Source organism: Indicator indicator, chromosome 30 (genome assembly GCF_027791375.1).
Source record: "Indicator indicator isolate 239-I01 chromosome 30, UM_Iind_1.1, whole genome shotgun sequence".
Taxonomy (NCBI): Eukaryota; Metazoa; Chordata; class Aves; order Piciformes; family Indicatoridae; genus Indicator; species Indicator indicator.
In genome coordinates, this window is record NC_072039.1 from 2,721,590 (window position 1) to 2,740,563 (window position 18,974).

General features: G+C 41.6%; 1 protein-coding gene across 1 annotated transcript in view; it reads left to right on the top strand.

Annotated features, from left to right (window-relative positions):
• BCAS3 (BCAS3 microtubule associated cell migration factor) overlaps window positions 1-18,974 on the top strand; it is a 372,406-nt gene that overhangs the window by 183,162 nt on the left and 170,270 nt on the right. The gene's annotated exons all lie outside the window — the stretch shown is intronic.

The window sequence follows — 18,974 nt, forward strand, 5'->3', positions numbered from 1 at the left end:
TCCTCTAACCTTTAACACGCACTGTGTGTGATTTTCTTCCTTATTAACTCTTTCACAACCAAATGAATTATTTCCTTCACTGTAAATAAAATTAAGTATGCATTATTTCAATCTGTGCAAGGTTTTAATGCTGTAATAACGTAGAAAAGAGGAAAAAAAAAAGAGAGAGAGAGAAGCCAGGGATTTTACTGACTCAGTAACACAGGGAAATCCAGCTCATCTCTTCTGTCAGGCTTTCCTGGAGGAAGAGTATCCTGCTGTGACAGTGTGGCAGGCAAGGCACGCTAACTTTTTATCCTGATTATTGCAGAGAAGAGGAACAAAACCTTCTTAACATACCATTAGATGCAGTTTTCTGCCAGCCAGGGGAGACTTCCCCAAACCATGTGTCTGAGGTAGAGGGACCGTGCTGCCAACTACTGGCTGCCGAATACAGTGAATGAATTCATTGTGGGCTCGGGGTTTGTCTGCAGGGAAATTGATTGGAGCAGCTAGAACAGAATGAGCAGTTTTAGAGCAGCCCCACAGATGCATGCTCTGTCTGGAGTTAAAAATGTTTCCAGTGGTGGTGTTTTCACACCAAGACACTCCATAATTCACTGTGATCATGCTGGTCGGTGTCCTTCTGTAGGATATCTTCATGAGGTGTCTTTTTTTTTGGTGTCTCCCAGATGCGGGATGCAAGTTTGCATACAGGCTGTGGTACTCCCTGCCTGTGCTGGTTTTGGAGCAGGAGCTTAACCTTCCCCTTAGCTGAGCAAGGAAGCTGCAGGCGACTGTGTAAACATCACAGGGCAGGGCTAAGCCACATGTGTTTAAAAGGCATTTGAAGTGATCCTACACTGAATGGATCACACGCTAACAAATGAGCAGGTCTGAAACCATACTTTCCATTTTGGCAGAGCTGTCTGTAAATTATGGTTGGTGTTTCCCTATGCAGAAATTCAAGATTAATTCATCCAGTTTTTGTTAAAAGTATCCCCCAGCCCATCACAAGTACTGCACTTGATAAAAACTGCTTGAGTGGAAAAGAGGACCAGGGGAAAGCATCACAAAAATAGCCTTATAATCACTGCTCCTGGTGATCTTGTCCAAAAGGACAGATTTGTGTCCTGAGAGAGGAAGCAGAGTTGGAAAGAAATGAAATTCCAGCCCTGACGATCCTGATGGATTGATGCAAAGATGTCCACTTCTCTGCAACTCCCTGGGGCCCCGTGCTGGTAGCAGCGTTCATGATCAGCAGGATGATCTGTCTGTCCTTCTGACACCAGCTGGGGGATTAGATGATGGAAAAGAAAAGCTCTCATTCCTCGTGGCAATCGCATTGGTCATTCTTGGCATGGTGGGGAGAAGGGGAAGCACCTGGCAGCTTCTCTTTTCTTTCATCTCTTCTTCCAATTCTTTTTTGATCACTTTCTCCTGCAAAGTTTTGGTTTTGCTGCAGTTCAGGGCAGATTTGTGTTTATATAAGCAAAGAGAAGACACAGCCCCTCTTCCCTCTGCTTTGCCCAGGAGCAGTGATTCCCAGGCAGTCTCTTTCGTTTGAGGTAGTAATGGGTTTAGGAAATTTGTAGAATGTTAACAGTCAAACGTCTTTTAACTACCTATGGATGGAGTGAAATTTGGCAGATGACAGAAGAACCTTTGAGTTTACTTTCTAAAGTCTAAATGGCTTGACAGCTGCGCAGAGTCCCTTTGAATTTGAGAGCTGAATGTTGGGGTTTTGGGTTGTTTTTTTTCTTTTTTTTTTTATGTGGAACCCAGCAGAGTCTCTGACGGAAACTGTTGACCCTTCTTTGTGCTGTTTCTTTACTGTCTCGTCAAACATCTGGAAAACAGCATGCTTGCAGTCCTTTCACAACATAATTTTGCATTTACATCATGTGTTATCTGCTTAAAGTTTTCTTGTTTTTTCTTTTTTTTTTTTTTTTTTTTTTCCAAGGGAAGGGGAGGGAGGTGCGGGGAGGAAAAATTGAAAAGAAAAATCAGCAACTTGAAGGCTGCCATAAGGTCAAGTGGTGACAGTGGATGCTGCCTGTACTAAACACATGTTTAGCTCAGAAAAGCTAAGGCAGTTCCCAAAAATTTGGTAACCATTAGAGTACTTCCTAAGTCAGTTCCGGATGTCAGGCCCTAGGTGGAGGGGGAAGGGGCCAGGCCTCCTTTTCTCCGGCTTTCCACGAAAGGGATTTAGCCTGGCAGCTGATGTGGCCAAGGAGGACATCACGCAAGGCAGAGCTAGACAGGAAACGCTTCTGAAAGTGCTGTTTGGAGAGAGGATCATGAGATCAGGCAAGGAGCTGTGAACTTTACATGCAACCAAGGCCAGATAGCATTGCACCAGCCACCTGAGGGCTTAGAAATAAGAAAGGAAATTAAAGGATCATTTAAGTGGAGTGGGACCAGACAACTTAAATGACAATTTTCATCTTTGAGAAAGGAACCCTGAAGTATATTGAATTCTTTGAAGTAAAAGAGCATGATTGATGTTGAAAATATTTTTGTTACATTCCATGCTCTGGTTTAGCAGCTCTTCTAATAGAACGCAGCTCTAACTTTCCTGAACCCCACCTATTTGACTTGATTGTGTCTCCCTAGAGTGAATACTCCTCTAATCCCTCTGAAATCAGACACTTAGATGACTTCTAAATTCAAATATGTTTTAATTAGTATGCATAATTAGCAGATTTACTTTTATTTTGATTTACTTGAAGTAATAAATGTTTTTTATGTTGCTCATGGTAACCCCTTTAAGCATGATAAACCTTGGTGTGAGCCTAGAACCCTTCAGAAGTTCATGGTGAGTTAATAGCAAAGGTAACATCTCTTTCCTTCCTCTGGTGTTCAGGATTAAACCTTCAGTCAGAAGCTGCCCTGTCCCAGTGGTGCTCTCTTGCTTGTCTGAAGAGTTTGGCAAAGATTTTGCATAAAGTGATTCAGGTCCTGAGGAAGCCACTTAGTAACCTGACAGAGGCCCTCTGCTGATGGGACACTTCCTAAGCAGTGAAGCCCACTGCTGCTAAAGCACAGGACCATTACCCTTTCCTAATTTAAATCAGTTAAACCCAGAATCCAAAGCTGTGTTACTGCAGTTATGCTCAGTTTGAATGCTGGAGCCTGCTTGCTGGAAGGATGTGATTTCTGGATCTTCTGGAGCTTTGGAAGTCAGAACAGTGGAAGATTTTTTTTTTTTTTTTTTACTGTCATCTTGCCACGTATGGCCTGAATCACTTTATCTACATGGGCCAGGTTTCCAGGTACCATAGAGATGAGCCTTAACAGGGGAAAAAAAAAAAAAAAAAAGCAACTGTGGATGGCTGCAATTGTGGCTTTGGAAAAGCTTGCTCTGGGATTTTTCTTTAACAGCTATTGGAGAGGAGGGTGCTTAGTTTGCTAATTTGGATGCCAATACAGTTTTACAGCTCCCAGTCATTTCCCAGTGGTGCTGGCATCCAAGCTACGTGGGGAAAAAGCAGAAAGGGGTTTGGGTGTGCATTCACCTCTTCTTTTTTTTTTTATTTTTGTTTATTTATTTATTTAGTGTGATGTTGTTGGCAAGCATTGCTGCAGACTTGGGAATCTGGGCAATTTTAAGGAATAATAATGACTGTTGAAACATTAATTGTTTCTGTGGTTGGACTTGTGGGGCAGTTTTCACAGGGATCAGATGCAGGGAGATCATCATGAGTACAGATAACCTAGGGAGATATTTTCCTTTTAAGATGACATCTGTTTAGTTGTGTTTATAAATAACCTTTTAGAGCAAGAGAAACAGACAAAATACTTTGCTCTGCTATTGCAATAACAGAGGAGGTGTCTTGGGAACGTGTTCTCTTCTCTTTCCCCTCTTTTTTTCAGTCTCGTTATACACTGATCTGTTTCTCCGTAAATTGTAGGAGGGCAGCACTAGGTATCCATTACCAAGTTTGTTTCCCTGAATGCTTTCTGATAGAAGGCAGAAGGGAAGTGCAGTGAATTAGCTGAAGCAAGCTTGAAGGGTGCTGGCACGTTCCCTCTTCATCAATAAAATACCCTTTATGCAGTGAGAACAATCTGTGTGCAGGAGGCTTTGAAAGAACTCCTCCAAATGCAAGTCCTGCTAAGCCTAGAAGGTAGTGATGGTTCACTGACTTATTATTTTTATGTAGGCCATTCTTCCTTGAGGCCACTAAGCCTTCAGGTTTCTCCAAGCCTTTAGTGGTCTGCACTTTGCTGTTATTCTTTCCCTGAGAGTGCTGATTAGTGACTTGCGGTATGGATGCTGATTTATCGCAGCCCAGAGTTGCCCCTTGGGGGCTGAGCAGAAACACTCATGAAGGAGCCCTGATTAAAAAGAGTGGTAATGAAGACAAATGTTTCAGAGGGAGTCAAGAGCAAACCAGGCTTTGGCATTCCCACTGCTCCTCTGAGCTTTTGGAGAGGAGGTAACAGTGGCCAAAGGAAATATTTCCCCCTTGTTGTTTATTTCTCATGGCACTGGAAAAATTTTTCTTTTCCTCCTGGGTGTTCTAACTCTCACTTGTTAACTGCTTTTCATGCAGGGTTGCAATTAACCCTTGGCAGATACTTACCATGTTCCCTTTATATTCACTCTATGCATAAAGAAGTTTTTATGTTTTGACCTGTTAACCATTTTAAGATTCTTTAAACTTGACAGTTTCATCTAATTTCTCACGTCATTAAATCGTACTTTATTTTCCAACAGTCCATTCACATGAGGTTTGGTGTTTGTTTGATATCTTTAATCATCTTTTTTCCTCACTGCCCTTTTTAATAAGGAAAAAGAATGACAAAAAAAAAAAAAAAGGTAATGCTTACAACCAAGTTTTAAATCAGAGAGAAGTCAGAAATTTTCTGTCTGGTGTTGGATGTGTAATTAAAGACAGGCTTCAAAAGCTCATTGGTAGGATCTAGATGATCTGACACTTCTATTAACCAGGAATTCAAACCAAAAATAAATGTGGTGGTTTTACCTTATTGTAGGGGGGTGGTTGGGTTTTTGGGGTTTTGTTTTGTTTTTTTAAATTCCATAGGGTTTTCCCTTTTTAAAGATCAGCTTGGGCCATAATCAGTGCATGGAATCAGTGTATGAACTAAAAAGCCAAGTAGGTGGAAAAAACAGGTCCTGACTTCATAGGCCTTTGTGTTATGTGTTGCAGGGATTAGGCAGGCCTATTAAAATCCATCCTAATCTCTGCAGTGACTTTCTTTTCAGATTTGTGTTCAGGTGAGGATGCCATTGATCCAGTGAGGAGAGAGATCCCCACAGAAGTATTTGTTTGAGTAGTGGCTGGCCCCAAGTTGCACCTTTGCTCACTGTGTCCTGACCAGATGTGGTGCAGGAGCTGGTATGGCTGCACATGGCTCTTTCCTGCAAGGTGTGAGACTTTGCACTTTTCCTTGCTGAGTTTAACCAGGATTCTGTCAGCCAGTTCCTCCAAGTCCCAAGGGACAGCTCTGCCCTCAAGCACTTCAGCATATCTTCCCAATTTGGTGTTGTCTGTAAATGTGCCAAGAGTGCACTCAGTTGCTTCTTCCAAGGCAGTGATAAAGACATTAAAGAGGACAGGTCCCAGGACAGCCCCTGTGGTACCCCACTTGCTCCTAGGTAGAGTGTGACCTGTTAAACACTATTTGTTGAACTTCATTGTCCAGAAATGAGAGACAATCCCCAAAGTAAAGTGCAGTTGGGTATTTGTGGCTGTAATCTTGCATCTCAGATGAGTTATGTCTGCTTGTACACCACAGGGATGGGAGCACTGGTGGATGTGGGAAGTATCCTTTCAGCTTAGCAGTCATCTTCCCCTTCCTTCAGGAAAGAAGTGCTGAGCTGAATGTTTCCTCAGCAGTGAGAATGTGTGGATGGCCCTTTGCAGGCAAGGAGAATTTCAGGGTACTTTCCAAACGTTAATTAACTTTCTCATGTCATTTTATCTTCTGTTTTGTTTTAGTATATTATTCTGTCATGAGGAAAGGGATTTCTTTTTTTTTTTTTTTTTAAAAACTTTCTCAAATAGTGTGATAAAGAAACAGTTCATGCCAGAAAAGGACAGGGATAAGAGTTTTCTCTGATTGACTGGCCTCGTTCATGATGCACCTCAGAGGTCAAAGATTGTTTTGAGAAAGTAGTTTAAAGGATGGGTCTGTGTTTTCTCTCTGTTTGAGAATCTGCTTACATCTTCCCTACTAGTTCTTGCAGTGTTACATAAATTCCCTGTACTAGGCCATCCAAGACTACTATTAAATCAGTCTTACACACCCAAAGTATTAGAATGTAAACATTTCCCAGCATTAGGTTTGAAAAAGAAAGCTAAAAATGTGGAATGAAGCAACATTTGGGACTCTGCACTTCACAACAGGTGGAAGATTGTGATTTAGTACCAAAAGTGATTGCTCAGCTACTCGGCTTTGAAAATCCAAGTGACACTGGAAACTTTCAGGACTAAGGCTTGTTGGAGAAGAAACTCTTGAAAGTTCTTTTTGAAGATGCTGTTGCACACTTCCAAGCTCCAGCATTTTTGCTGGGTGACCTTAGCTAAGTTTACTCCATTTTGGAAGATACTGTTGGATACCCCCGAATTCCAGCATTTTAGCCCTATGAACCTAACTGAAATTAACTCCACTTTTGAAGATACTGTTGCATAGCTCCAAACTTCAGCGTTTCAGCTGTGTGAATTTAGCTAAATTTACTCCATTTTTGAAGAAGTTGTTGGATACCTCCAAATGTCTTAATTTTAGCCCTGTGAATTCACCTAAATTAACTCCCACTTTTGAAGATGCTGTTGCACACCTCCAAATGTCTTCATTTTAGCCCTGTGAACTCACCTAAATTAACTCCACAATTACATAGAACTCAGGGAATGTCGATTGTGTATCACTAAGTGAAGAGTCACATGGAAGAGTTTTTTTTTTTTTTTTTTTTGCCATTGCAAATTGTGGAGTGTAAAGGGGAGCTACATCTCATTAGCAACAGTATCTGGAACATTAAAAGCAACTGGTGGAAGCTCAGTGGCACCAACCTTTGTCTCTGAGCCATTGCACTCTTCAGAATTTCGGAAATTTTTTTTTTCCTTTCTTTTTTTTTTTGGTTTTTAAATCTGATTAACTTGTGGGTGTTGGAGAGCTAGTTTGAGGCTGGCATTGCTGCAGTAGTCAGCTTGCATCACCATCAGCTGCCCACTAATTATCAGGAAATTTATAGCTGCATTAGGTAAATGTCACTTCACTGCAGTGGCCTGGAATAAGAGCGTTTTCTGCTCTGAATTAGCACCATCGGCACGTCTCAGTGAGAGTCTACCCAAGCAAGCTAAGGGCTTTATTTATGCACAAGCATATTAGGGCTTTAAGAAAGGGTAGCTGAAAGATGTTGTATTGCTTTTTTGAACCATAACCTCTCCCCTTCCATCAATGCGTGTTTATTTATTCATTGGGCATAATCACATGCAAAGTGTTGAACAATAATTTTTTAATTCCGGAATGGCTCCGTCTGCCTTCACTAACGTAATATTCTCTGGTACTTAATCTGCAGGCAGATAAACCAGAGCAGGGATTAGTTGGTTTATAGTCCTTTGGGTAAGATTCTGTGTTAGGTGGTGGGGTGCTTCTGCAAATCTAAGCAAAGATTCTTCAACTCAGATGCTGCAGAATGAAATAATACCTCCTGGATACCAATTTCTGATTGCTGAGGAGAACGGTAGCCTCTTTGACTGAGGTTTTGGGCAAATAGTTGCCACTGTCTTTTAAGTATGGAAGCAAAGGTGCACAGTTGTCCATTTGGATGCACAAATCTGTCTCAGAAGGAGCTGAAGGATCTCACCTCAGTAAAAGGCTGAAAGAATTGGGGTGGCTCAGCCTGGAGAAGAGAAGGATCCAGGGAGATGTTAGAGCTACATCTCGATATCTGAAGGGGACCTACAGCAAGGGTGGGGAGGAACTGTTTAGAAGGGCTTGTAGTGATAGGACAAGGGGCAATGGTTTGAAGCTGTAGCAGGAGAGATTTAAGTTGGACATCAGGAGGAAGCTCTTCACCATGAGAGTGGTAAAACACTGTTTGCCCAGAGCTGTGGTTGAGGCCCTGTCCCTGGAGGCGTTTAAGGTGAGATTTGATGTGGCCCTGGGCAGCCTAATCTAGTTGGAGGTGTCCCTGCTAACTGCAGGGGTGTTGAACAAGATAACATTGGAGGTTTCCTTCCAACCATTGCAGTCTGTGAATCTGTAAAAGCTCAAGAGAGAAGAAACTAGAAGGTTAAAAAACCAAAAAGTCTACACACGAAAAACCCTCACCTTGAGTCTTAATGCACTGGGGAATAAGGTTCCTAACTCTGCTCAAAAGCTTGTCCAAAAGACCATCATGACATTCATTGTGCTTCAGAAGGATGCCAGAATATCTGAAGAGTTTGCCACTGAATTCTTTATAAATACCAGAGTGACTGATGGCTGCTGCTCTGTGAATGACAACATCTCAACAACACTGTGTAAAAATAGAAGGCCACTTCAGAAATGCTGGCTAAATTCTAGGCAAACTTATCCTTTATATCTCTTTTAAGGAACTGAGCAGCTTGAGTGGTCCTTTTGCATTTTTCTACCAGAAAATCAAGCATATACTTTTGAAAATTCACTAAAAAAAAAAAAAAAACCACAAAAAACAAACAAACAAAAAAAAACCCACAAAAAAAAAAAAACACCAAAAAAACCCAAACCACTAAAACCCTACCTGTTTGAGCTCTGCTTGGTATAAAGTTGACCAGAAAACTTCCACATCCCTGGTTGTTAGAAAACTATAAAGCAAATCTTGGGACTTTCATTTACAGTGTTCGTTTGCTTCATAATAGCTAACAAGCAGATGGACAGAAGTGATGTTTAACTCATAACCTGGAATTATGTTTATTTCATACTGGGTCTAGATATCTTCCAAACCCACTTCCCTCAATGATCTCTGGAGCAATGCCTGGCATTCTGTGATCCTTTCACAAATGATCCTATACAGCAAAAAGACAGAATTGCAGGCAGAGGTTGACTTGTGTTTGCTGAGCCCCAGATCAGTCTCTCCATTGCTGGCTGTTTCTCAGTGCAGGAAAGGCACCCATCACACACTGCTCCTGCAGAGCTGCCTCACTGCAGTTAATTAGAAAGTAGAAGCAATTTAAAGAGAGTCGCTGTCCAGTATTAAGCACTTGGCTTCTGGTTTTCCTCTTGCTGCTTTTATGGTTCAAAGTGATGCAGATCAGACAAAGCTTTTGCATACTGTATTCAGGGGGTCTTTCTTCTGGGTTAGTAACACAAGCATTGGTGCAAGACAACTGAGCCACTTACTTCAAAAGGATCTTTTATTAGATAAGAGCAGATACTTACACATCGTAGGCAGAGGAATATCATTTTTACAAAAGACAATTCTGCCTGCAGGTCTGTTTCAAGGTTGCATTGAAGTTGCTTCCCTTTGTTCTTTGTGAGATGAAGAAAGCCCATGCTCCCCTCTGCCATGCTTCCCAATTCCAGCCTGTGAGTGAAGGACTGAAATTCTGGAAATAAATTCAATCTTAAACAGGTTTACTGCAGGTATTAAAACTGTCTTGTGAGAGAAGACTTCATCTCTGCATGGATAAGGGTATAGAGTTCTTCACAGGACTTGCAGCAGGGAAACAGGAATTGCTTTGGGATTTTTCTCTACAGTGTTTCTCAGTGTTTCATTACCTTGTCTTATGTGAGGGTTGATTTTCTTTATGTGGGAATTTTGAATTTGGTTTGGGTGGAGCAAAACGAAACCATAAAAGCAGAGATCACTCAGCTGTGCCTTGTAGGCAGCTTTAGGATGACCTACTGAACATGGTTCTGTCTTGATCATGATGGTTTGCTGGGCTGCAACAAGCCAGAGGGAAGCTTCCTTCTCCTTGCAAGGCTGTGTTTAACTCCTTGTGTATGATATCTTAGTTTTATTGTAGTGAAACTGTTTGACTCATCATTGTACCAGTTGGATGCTAAGGGTAGGGAGGAGCTGAGCATGAATCTGCTGTTTCTCTGTGTCATTAATGCCAGACTTGTCAAAGGTTTACTCCTGCTATGGACAGAAGTGGTTTTTTACTGGCTGGAGAAGTGCTTGGTTCATGGCAGAGCTGAAATTCTGTTGATGTAAATGGGGTGGAATGGGTTGCCCAGAGAAGCTGCGGAGGTCTCATCCCTGGAGATATTTAAGACCAGGCTGGATGAGGCTTTGAACAACCTGGTCTAGGAGGAGATGTTCTTCCCCATGGCAGGAGGGTTGGAACTAGATGATCTTTAAAGCTTCTTTCCAAGTCAAGCCATTCTATGTCTAATTACTCCTTGTATTTATGACATTAATTGCAAATGCCACTCTCCAGGCTAACAGGTAAGCATGAGTCAAGTGCTGGGAGAGTGAGAGTGGTGGCTTATGAGCAAATACTGGAAGGGACTAATCCTGAGGTCCCATCAGCCCATGTTTCTGGTGGCTGGTTAATATTTTGTAAGCTGGGCAGGTTGCTTTGCTGGAATGCAGAAGTGTGTTGCATACGTCCCTGTAACAATCAGTGGAGGGCTTCTCATCTGCGATAGTAAATTAATAAACAGCCAGACTGTTGGTGCATAAAACTTTTATCCAAGTGCTTTTCTATAAGAAATGACCTTATATAATTGGGTACATTACAGCAGTATGAATTTATAATAAATATACATCTCTATACTGGAGCATTTGGATATTGCATGATTTAAAAACATTGTTATGTTCTAATTTGGAAGTGTTCTGACAAACACTATCTGGGTAAAAGACACTTTTTCCTCTAAATTTAACCCAATTTGATCATTTTGCAGATGTGGTATTCCTTTGCAAACGGACTACAGGATGGGCAAAACAACTCCTCATACAGAACTAACCCTTTTATTTGGATGATAGTGATTTAGTGCTGGCTTTTACCATGTTCCATATAGAGCTGCTCAGAATTAAACATGGTGCTTTAGAAATACTTTATCCAGTGTTCCCAGAACATACATAATTTTAAGCAACTTTACTGACAATTGCTTTTTTATGGGCCTTGATGGAAGAGAATGACAATCCTGGCATTCCCTGGAGGAGCATCTATCCTTGCAGACAGAGACACTGTTGTACTCATGATCTGAGTGCAGCCTCACAATTCTGGAGCAGTTGGAAAGGTTGAGGTGTGCGGTGCAGGGATGTGGCAGCTCTCCTCAGGGAGGGCTTTTGTAGCCTTGGAGACTAACTTCTGCCTTACACCGATTGCATTGGACATGGTAGCCTGACTTTGATGTGATCTTTAGGCTGGCTGCTCCCAGTTTGGCATCTTCTCACCCCTGGGGCACTGCTGAGATGAGTCCCAGTAAGTTGCTTACCCAACCCAGCTCTTAAATCCTCATTAACCAGCTTGACCACATGAGAACAAGACACAGGACACTTACATTTGGTTGAAGCTTTGGGCACTGCTGAGCTCGTTAGAAAGGAGAGAGCCAAGATTTCAACAAGTGTCACAGACACTTTCTTTTTTTAGGAGGCTGGTGCTGGAGCAGCTCCTGCTCCACACAGCAGCTTGTTGAATGCAAATAATGGATGTTAATCCAGCCTCATTGTTCCGGGGTCAAAGACACATAAAAAAGAAACCAGTCAGGGTGACAGTGTGGTAAATCATGTTTGTTTGCCTTGAGTATTAGGCTGGGGTTTTGCTTCTCTCTCTCTTCTTTTTTTAGCTATCATTTTAGCTTGTGCTTTTCATTCCCTTCTGGAGTGTGTGTAAGACAGCAGGCATTCCAGCCCGAGTTCAGCTGTCTTCCTGAAGTGAGGACTTTTGTCCTCTCTTTCTTGTTATGCAATGTTGTGCTGCTTTCAGTGATGAAATAAAAGAAAGCAGGGAGGGGAAGAAGGGGAGAAAAAAATGTCTGCCAATATGCCTGTGATATTTGGATGATTTATCTCATTCCTCTTCTGAGTAACCTAACTTTGACATTATTCATGAACTCCGAGGCTTGCTTGCGTTGTTCTTGCTGGTAGAAAACACAGCAAGGATGTAGTGGGTAATTGAACCCAGCTGCACCGAGGGCTGCTCAGCCAGACTGTTATTTTAGCCTACACTAGTAGGTTTTTTAATACACGTTTGACCTTGCTTTGAAACATTCTCAAAATACCATACTTTAATATCAATTTATACCCTCTTGCTTTAAGATGGGGTAGAGTTGTTTGAGAGAAAAAAAAATAATGAAACACTTTCTACCTGTTAATGTCAGAGATGCAGAAAAAGTTGGGGAGGTAATTTATGCATCTGAGGAACAAGTTTTGCACCCTGCTTTTCGAACTGAAGCATTATGGTGTGCCTGTAGTTAGGATCATTCCCATCAGAAGTGACTTTAACCCATCGGTTGGCTTTAACTCTGCCAGTTTTGTGTGCCTGCCTCTGCAGTGAGGAGGGTTTTTAGCTATGGATTGAGATGAAGGTTTACCACCACTCCAGTTCAGTAAGTTATTAAACAGAGTTTTTAATAGCCATGGTATACACTCATCTTAATTATTTTTAATGGGAGATAAATGCTTAGTGTATTTGTTCTGGGAGGTTAAGCTGCATTAGTTAAACAGCTTAGAAAGGCATTCTTGATTTTAAAAAGACAAAAAAAAAAAAACCCTAACCCAACCCATGTTTGACTGCCAGAATAGTAGTTTTTGACATAACTGTAGTGGCCTTTCCATATCCACATTGGATTTCTCTAAATGAGGAGTTGCTAATAGCAGTACAGAGCCATCTTCTCCTTTTCAATATAGGCTTTGTTGCTACCAACTGAGCGCACACACACACACAAAATCATATGTATAATTAAATTTCCTCTGAAGATCACATACTTCTTTCTGCCTAAACAGAACTGGTTTGCATTCATTATTGCTCTGGTCAGGTGGATCTGAGGTTACTACCTTTCTGCTGTGTCTGTCTAATTATTCTTTGTTACATGATGGCTGGGAATTGAAGTTTTGTGGTTGTACCTCGACCACTTGAAGCAAAGTAATAAAGAAAGAAGGTTTTGTGGTAGATCTTGAAGTTAAACACTTAAGCTGATTAATTTTTTTCAATTTCACTCTAATTTGTGGTTAGTTCTTGCAACTGCTCTTGGTGAAACAGAGAAGGGATATTGAAAGTGAGAGAGTTGAAGTAATTTTCAGTTCTTCCTTAGGATGGACTTGAGGTTGGCTCAGCTCAAGTGGTGCTGCCGTTGGGTTGCAAACTGTGGTCCACTGCTCGATGTAAAAACCAAGGCTTGGCTGGGACCGATGGTGGCAAAGTGCTTGAAACCTGCTTGGCTTTGGGCAGTGCAGCTTAAAATATAGAAAGCGAGAAATTAAAAATGGTTTAGCGTTTTCCTTTCTGTTCTCTTATCAGAAATGTTCATTCAGACTGTAACAACTGTTAGAACACGATAACAACTTCAGGCCAGCTGTCAAATGTTTACCATTATCAAACCTCTCCCTAGGGTAAGATGCGACTTTGGCTCGCCTCACCGGCAGTAATTTAATTTTTCCTTCATTCTGACTCGGAAATGGCAGCATTTTTCAAAGCTTCCTCCCACTGATGGCTGAAATTTTCCTTGTGAAATGATTTCCACCAGTCTTGAATCTTTCTTGCTTCTGCCGTCTTCACCTTTACTGATGGTTCTGCAACTCATCACCAGCTATGCAAACTGACAGTTCACATCCTGGGGCAGCAGCCGGGTCTGGCCTGCAGAAAGGAGCAGCCTGACCAAATTTACGCTCACAAGATCTCTTAATTCACAAAAGCATTTGCTCTAGTTCCTGTTCTCTGCTGCAGGGGCTTTTGGGGGGGCGAGCAGGAGAGCGTTGGGAGGGGAGAGAGGCACTCTTCACACTCTGCTGAGTACACAGGCTTTGGAGATGAAAAACAGACGGAAAGAGACATTTCCAGCCATCTTGCTGATCTATGCAGGGGTTCACTGAACTGTGCAACATAGCACCAGACCCATGTATCATTTAATGTGCTAATTTCTTCTCTGTTTTTTTTCTCTCTTTTTTTTTTCTTTTTGAGTGAAGGAGTTTTTCATTTTGATGACAAGCATATTAAAATTAAAAGTGGAAACAGTTAAGAGAGAGCCTAAAATTTTAACTCCATACCCACTGGTTACTTCCTCCTTTGACATTTAGAGCTACAGAGAGGTCTGCTTAGTTTTGAAAAGCCTCTGACAAATGAGAATAGTCAGAATAAGTTTTCTGTTTGGTCTGAGCTGCACGGAACATCATGCCTATTATTTTTTTTAATTTTTTTTCCTCCTCCCTCACAAGCCAAAATATATGCCATATGCTTACCCAAATGCTTCCCCTTCTTGCACAGCAAGACAGATACCAAACTTTTGTTACATTCTTTTCCTAGACAAATATTTTGTTCCTTCTCCCTTCCAGCCACTCCTTCCCACCCAAGGCAGTTTGCACCCAGAGAAAAGTGATGCTTCACTCATAGCCCTGCTGCATGAGCAGCGCCAGGGTGTGCTTGGTCGGTAGCATAAAGGTCATTCAAACACTTTTTTTGGTGTTCTTTGGCTCTCTGCTGGAAACTTCTTCTAAGAATAACCCATTTTACATTTTTGTGATTACTTTGGATAGAAAAAAAAAAGTGCAATAATACCAGAATGGAAATGGGGAGAGGGAAACAACATTCCAAGTAATTTGATCGTGCTCCTGTAGTATTTGCTTTGGTACTTTCCTATCATTAGCTATCCAGTTGCCTAAGGAGCAGCTGCAAAGTCTGGTAAATGAATGTATGTTGTAGTCAGAAGTTTAGGCAGAAGGAAAAGTTCACTTAGTTTGTACTAACATAGATCCTGATCTTGCTAACTGGTATTCTAATTGAAAGTACAGGGATTTGTAGCTCTTTTCACGTGTAAAGCAGTTCTGTCTCAGTGGTGGAGTTGTATGATAGATATGTATGTAGATAAAATACATTATTATTGCTATTATACTTTTATATTATTTACACTATTATTATTGCAAGGAATTTTGGACTAGATAACCTTTGAAGTTCCCTTCCAACCCAAACTCTTCTATGATTCTCTCTGTATGTTTCTAATGGCATCTCGTGTCCTTAGCATTAATGCTACTTTTATTTTCCTGTTTTCTGAGCTTTTTAGGCATTGTGAGAAATACATGAGAGCTTTGCAAACAGGGGCAAGGAGGGGTCAGATGTATCTAACACGTGGATTCCAGTAAGCAGAGTACCCTGCCTTTAGAAATGTGGATTAACAAGAAGAGTTCCTTTCTGCCTATACTTTGGGGAGCACAAAATAGTGGTTAACTGGTCGAGATATTTGTCATCTTAATAAACTGACACAAGGGAAAAATAAACACCCATCTTATCAGTCTGCATTTTTGTTGGGGATGAAAGTGTTTGAAGAAAAAATCATAAAGGAATCCATGGTAGCTCAAGGAGGTTAAACTCAACAGTTGTTTCCTTTGAAGTGTATGACCACGAGGTTAATTGCCAAAACTGCTCGTGGAAAAGGTGGTAACAATTTAACAAGACTGTACAACTGCAGCGCTCAGATGAATATCAGGTGTTTGCAGATGGGGAGGGTGGCTTGGTTTTCTTTTTTTTTGCTTAAAAGGAAAAAGCGGGGGGGAAACAAGAATGAGAAGCAGGGGACAGAGCAGGAGAAAAAAAGCTCAACTAAACAGCCAATAATTCCTTGTTTGCTTTGCCAATGAGGCTGTAATTGGCCGGGAGGTTAATGGCAGGCTGTGGATTGGCGGCGGCAGCGCTCGCTCCACGCTCTCAGCCCCGGAGTTGGTGATTATTGGAGCTTTCAGGTCTCCTCTGTTAGGCTCACGACGACTCTGATTTATTAATCCCAGTAAGACTGCTGCGAGGAGTTTACAGTTCAAGGCATGGGGTTTGTATTTCTGCTGCTTGCAGTCAGGTTTCCTCCAGAATTTATTTTTCCAGCTCCGGATCAGTAGGTTCATTTGTCCCTTTCTGAAACTGCCATACTTCTAAATCTTTCTTAATTTAGTGGGAACAAAGTCTTTAAACAAGGAATTCCCTAAAGCCCTCCAGAAAACCCAATTAGGTCAATGCAGTATGGTAATTGGAGAGCTGAAATCCCTCACCATTAGTTACACTGGCTAAACAGAGATGCCAGAGTGTGATACAAACAGAAGAAATTCTTTTAGTGTTGCTTTTTCACTTCTAGAGGGAGACTCTTTATCATTTCAGCACTATCAGGGTAGTTTAATTTTGTCATCAGAATTTTTCCGTAGTGGTTTTGTTTTGTTGTTCCCCCCGCCAATTTTTATATCTGTAGTAATTTGTGGAACTTGGAAAGAGTGTTCCAAGTCCAGCTTTTCCAAGCATCTTTTTCCTGTAGACAAAGAGTTGGCAATGCCTGAAAACAATGAGGAGGAATCTTTAAATAGTTAACTAAACTCTTTTGAACCTCAAAGACACTTTGTTTCTGACAGAGAGCTTGCTCACCAGTCACTAATTCCTACCTACATGAATTTCTCTGTCAGATATCCTTAATGAGCTGCAAGTTCTATTAACGGCAACTCAAATAATATTTTTTTGGCTGGTCTCTCAGATGAGCCATAACTTTGAAACCTTTCTATCTACTACAATATCATTTCCTTGCTCAGCTGTGAAGCCAAAGCATCAGCCTGACTTCTGAATTTGATGCCTACTATAATTTTTCATGTCTTGTTTTCATATTGTGCATTAAAATCAAAGCTGGGGAAGAATCCTCCCTTTGCAGCAAACAGAACTCTGTGCTCCATCTTGGAGCATCATGGGATGTTGCTGGTCCCCATGCACAGCATCAGGTGGAATTCAGAAGATCACAGCTCTTTGGGCTGATGAAGAATCATGACTTTGGGTCAAGGTGGAATCACCCAAACAATGACACTCTGAAGGACATTACTTAACCTGTAGCTTACTTTTGATAAACCGAATTCATTAAATCACAAAGTTGGGGATCTATGGGAAATAATTGCAACCAAAGGGCAATTATTTCACCCTTTCCTATGAGATCTGACCGAGAGAAAGAGCTAAATTGGCTGCCAAACACCTATAAATGTGCTGCAGCATCTTGTCTGTCGTAAGCCATTTACCTTTTTACGATTTGATTACAGCCCTCATGCTGTTCCTGTGCCAGTGATGTTTTGCAGGTGGCAGATACCCCAGTTCCAAACCTCCAGAAGGTACCTGTCAGTTTGGGGCTTTCATTAAGCAGATACAGCATTTATATAATGCCATTGGTATAAAGCAGAGTTCCCACTTCTAGGAGCGGGGCAAAAGGGCTTAGTTTCTGTGTGTGGTATCTATCCAATATTGATTTTAAACTCTGCTCATGAGGACAGTGGGAGGTTGGAAATAGAAACTGCCTCTATCCTTCTGTATTTTTCTAACTATCTTGGCCTCTAACCACAGAATCACAGAATGTTAGGAGTTTGAAGTGATCTCCAGAGATCACCCAGTCCAGCCCCCTCCCCAGAGCAGAATCATCCAGGGCAGGTCACACAGGAACCCCTCTGGGTGGGTTTTGAATGTCCCCAGAGAAGGAGGCTCCACAGCCTCTCAGCAGCCTGTTCCAGTGCTCCAGCACCCTCACCAGTGGGTCATGGTGACTCCACAGACAAGCTTTGCTTCCTTGGTTATGCCAAGGAAGCCTCAGCTAGAGCAATGAGGAGAAGCCAACTGTCACTCAGCTTTAAACTTTTAAGAATACTTTTTCATTCTAAGGGTGCATTCTGACTGAAACAGTGGGGGGGAAGATATTCTTTCACATCATTCCTCTTTATTAATTAAAAAAGGAGGGTGGGATGAGGAGGAGGGGAAAGAAGGCTTTTGAATCTGCGTATGCAAATGTTGCTCTGTTCCTCCTAGACAGGAGGAAACTCTAACTCTCAATAGATATTTATTTTCTAAATTGGCGACAGACATGCAAGCGAGAACATTCAAATGACTTCAGCTCTCTTTCTGCCTTCATTCTGTCAGGCTAGCAGATCACATATGGCATTATGGAAATCAGCAAATGAAAACCATATTGATCAGCATTGAGAACAAATGTGAAAAAGCTGGGCTGAAGGAGGAGAGGTGGAGAAGTATGCTCCACTGTTCAACCTGATAGGCCCTCGTTAAGGCCTTTAATCATTTATTAATGTAAACTCCCTCCTTCCCTTTCCACTCAAATTACCTCAGCCATAGAGCATCCTGCTCCATTTATCTTTTAATGTTTCCTTTATTTAATTTATTTTTAAGCTATACATTATACTTTTATTACAAAACCAAGGGGTGTTTTTTTTTTCTCTTTTCTTTTCTAGAGGATAGCATTAAGCAAACAGATTTGATAGAAAGGTCCCACAGCCTTGCTTGAGCGTGAAGGGGAAAAATGAGCAAGGTTGGCTTTGTGCTGGCTGGCAGGTTTGGCTTGCTGCAGGACGTGGAGTGAAAAGGAGTGTGTGTTACAGAGCCTCCCCCTCTTCACGCTGTTTGTAATTAAGGTTGTGTCAGCATTTCCATCATAAACCCTTGTTTACAGGGTTTATAATTCAGCTGTGAAAATTTGCTCCAGGCCAGATTTGACATACAAGGGTTCACCCTCACAGTTAAGGAGACTTTTACCCTACTTCCCTCCCCCCTCTCCCACCGAATCTAAATGTTACTAAGTTACAAAAATATAAAGAGAAGGAAAAGTATTGTGGTGGGGTTTGGGCACAATTGAATAAAATTATTATTAACAAAAAAACAAACAAAAAAAAAGAGCGTTGGGCCAATATCTTGCTGAAATAGCTCTTAAAACACCCTGAGACCTGTACGTGGCTGCACCATCTGCCAGTTCCAGCAGCAGCAAGTGGTTTTGGTCAGGAGGTTGGATCCCTAACTTGCAGTCATTCAGCAGCATTTGGAGTGATGGACATCTCAATCCTGATGGCTGTTTGCTGGAATACTCTGTCATTCCCTCACAGTTTGGAC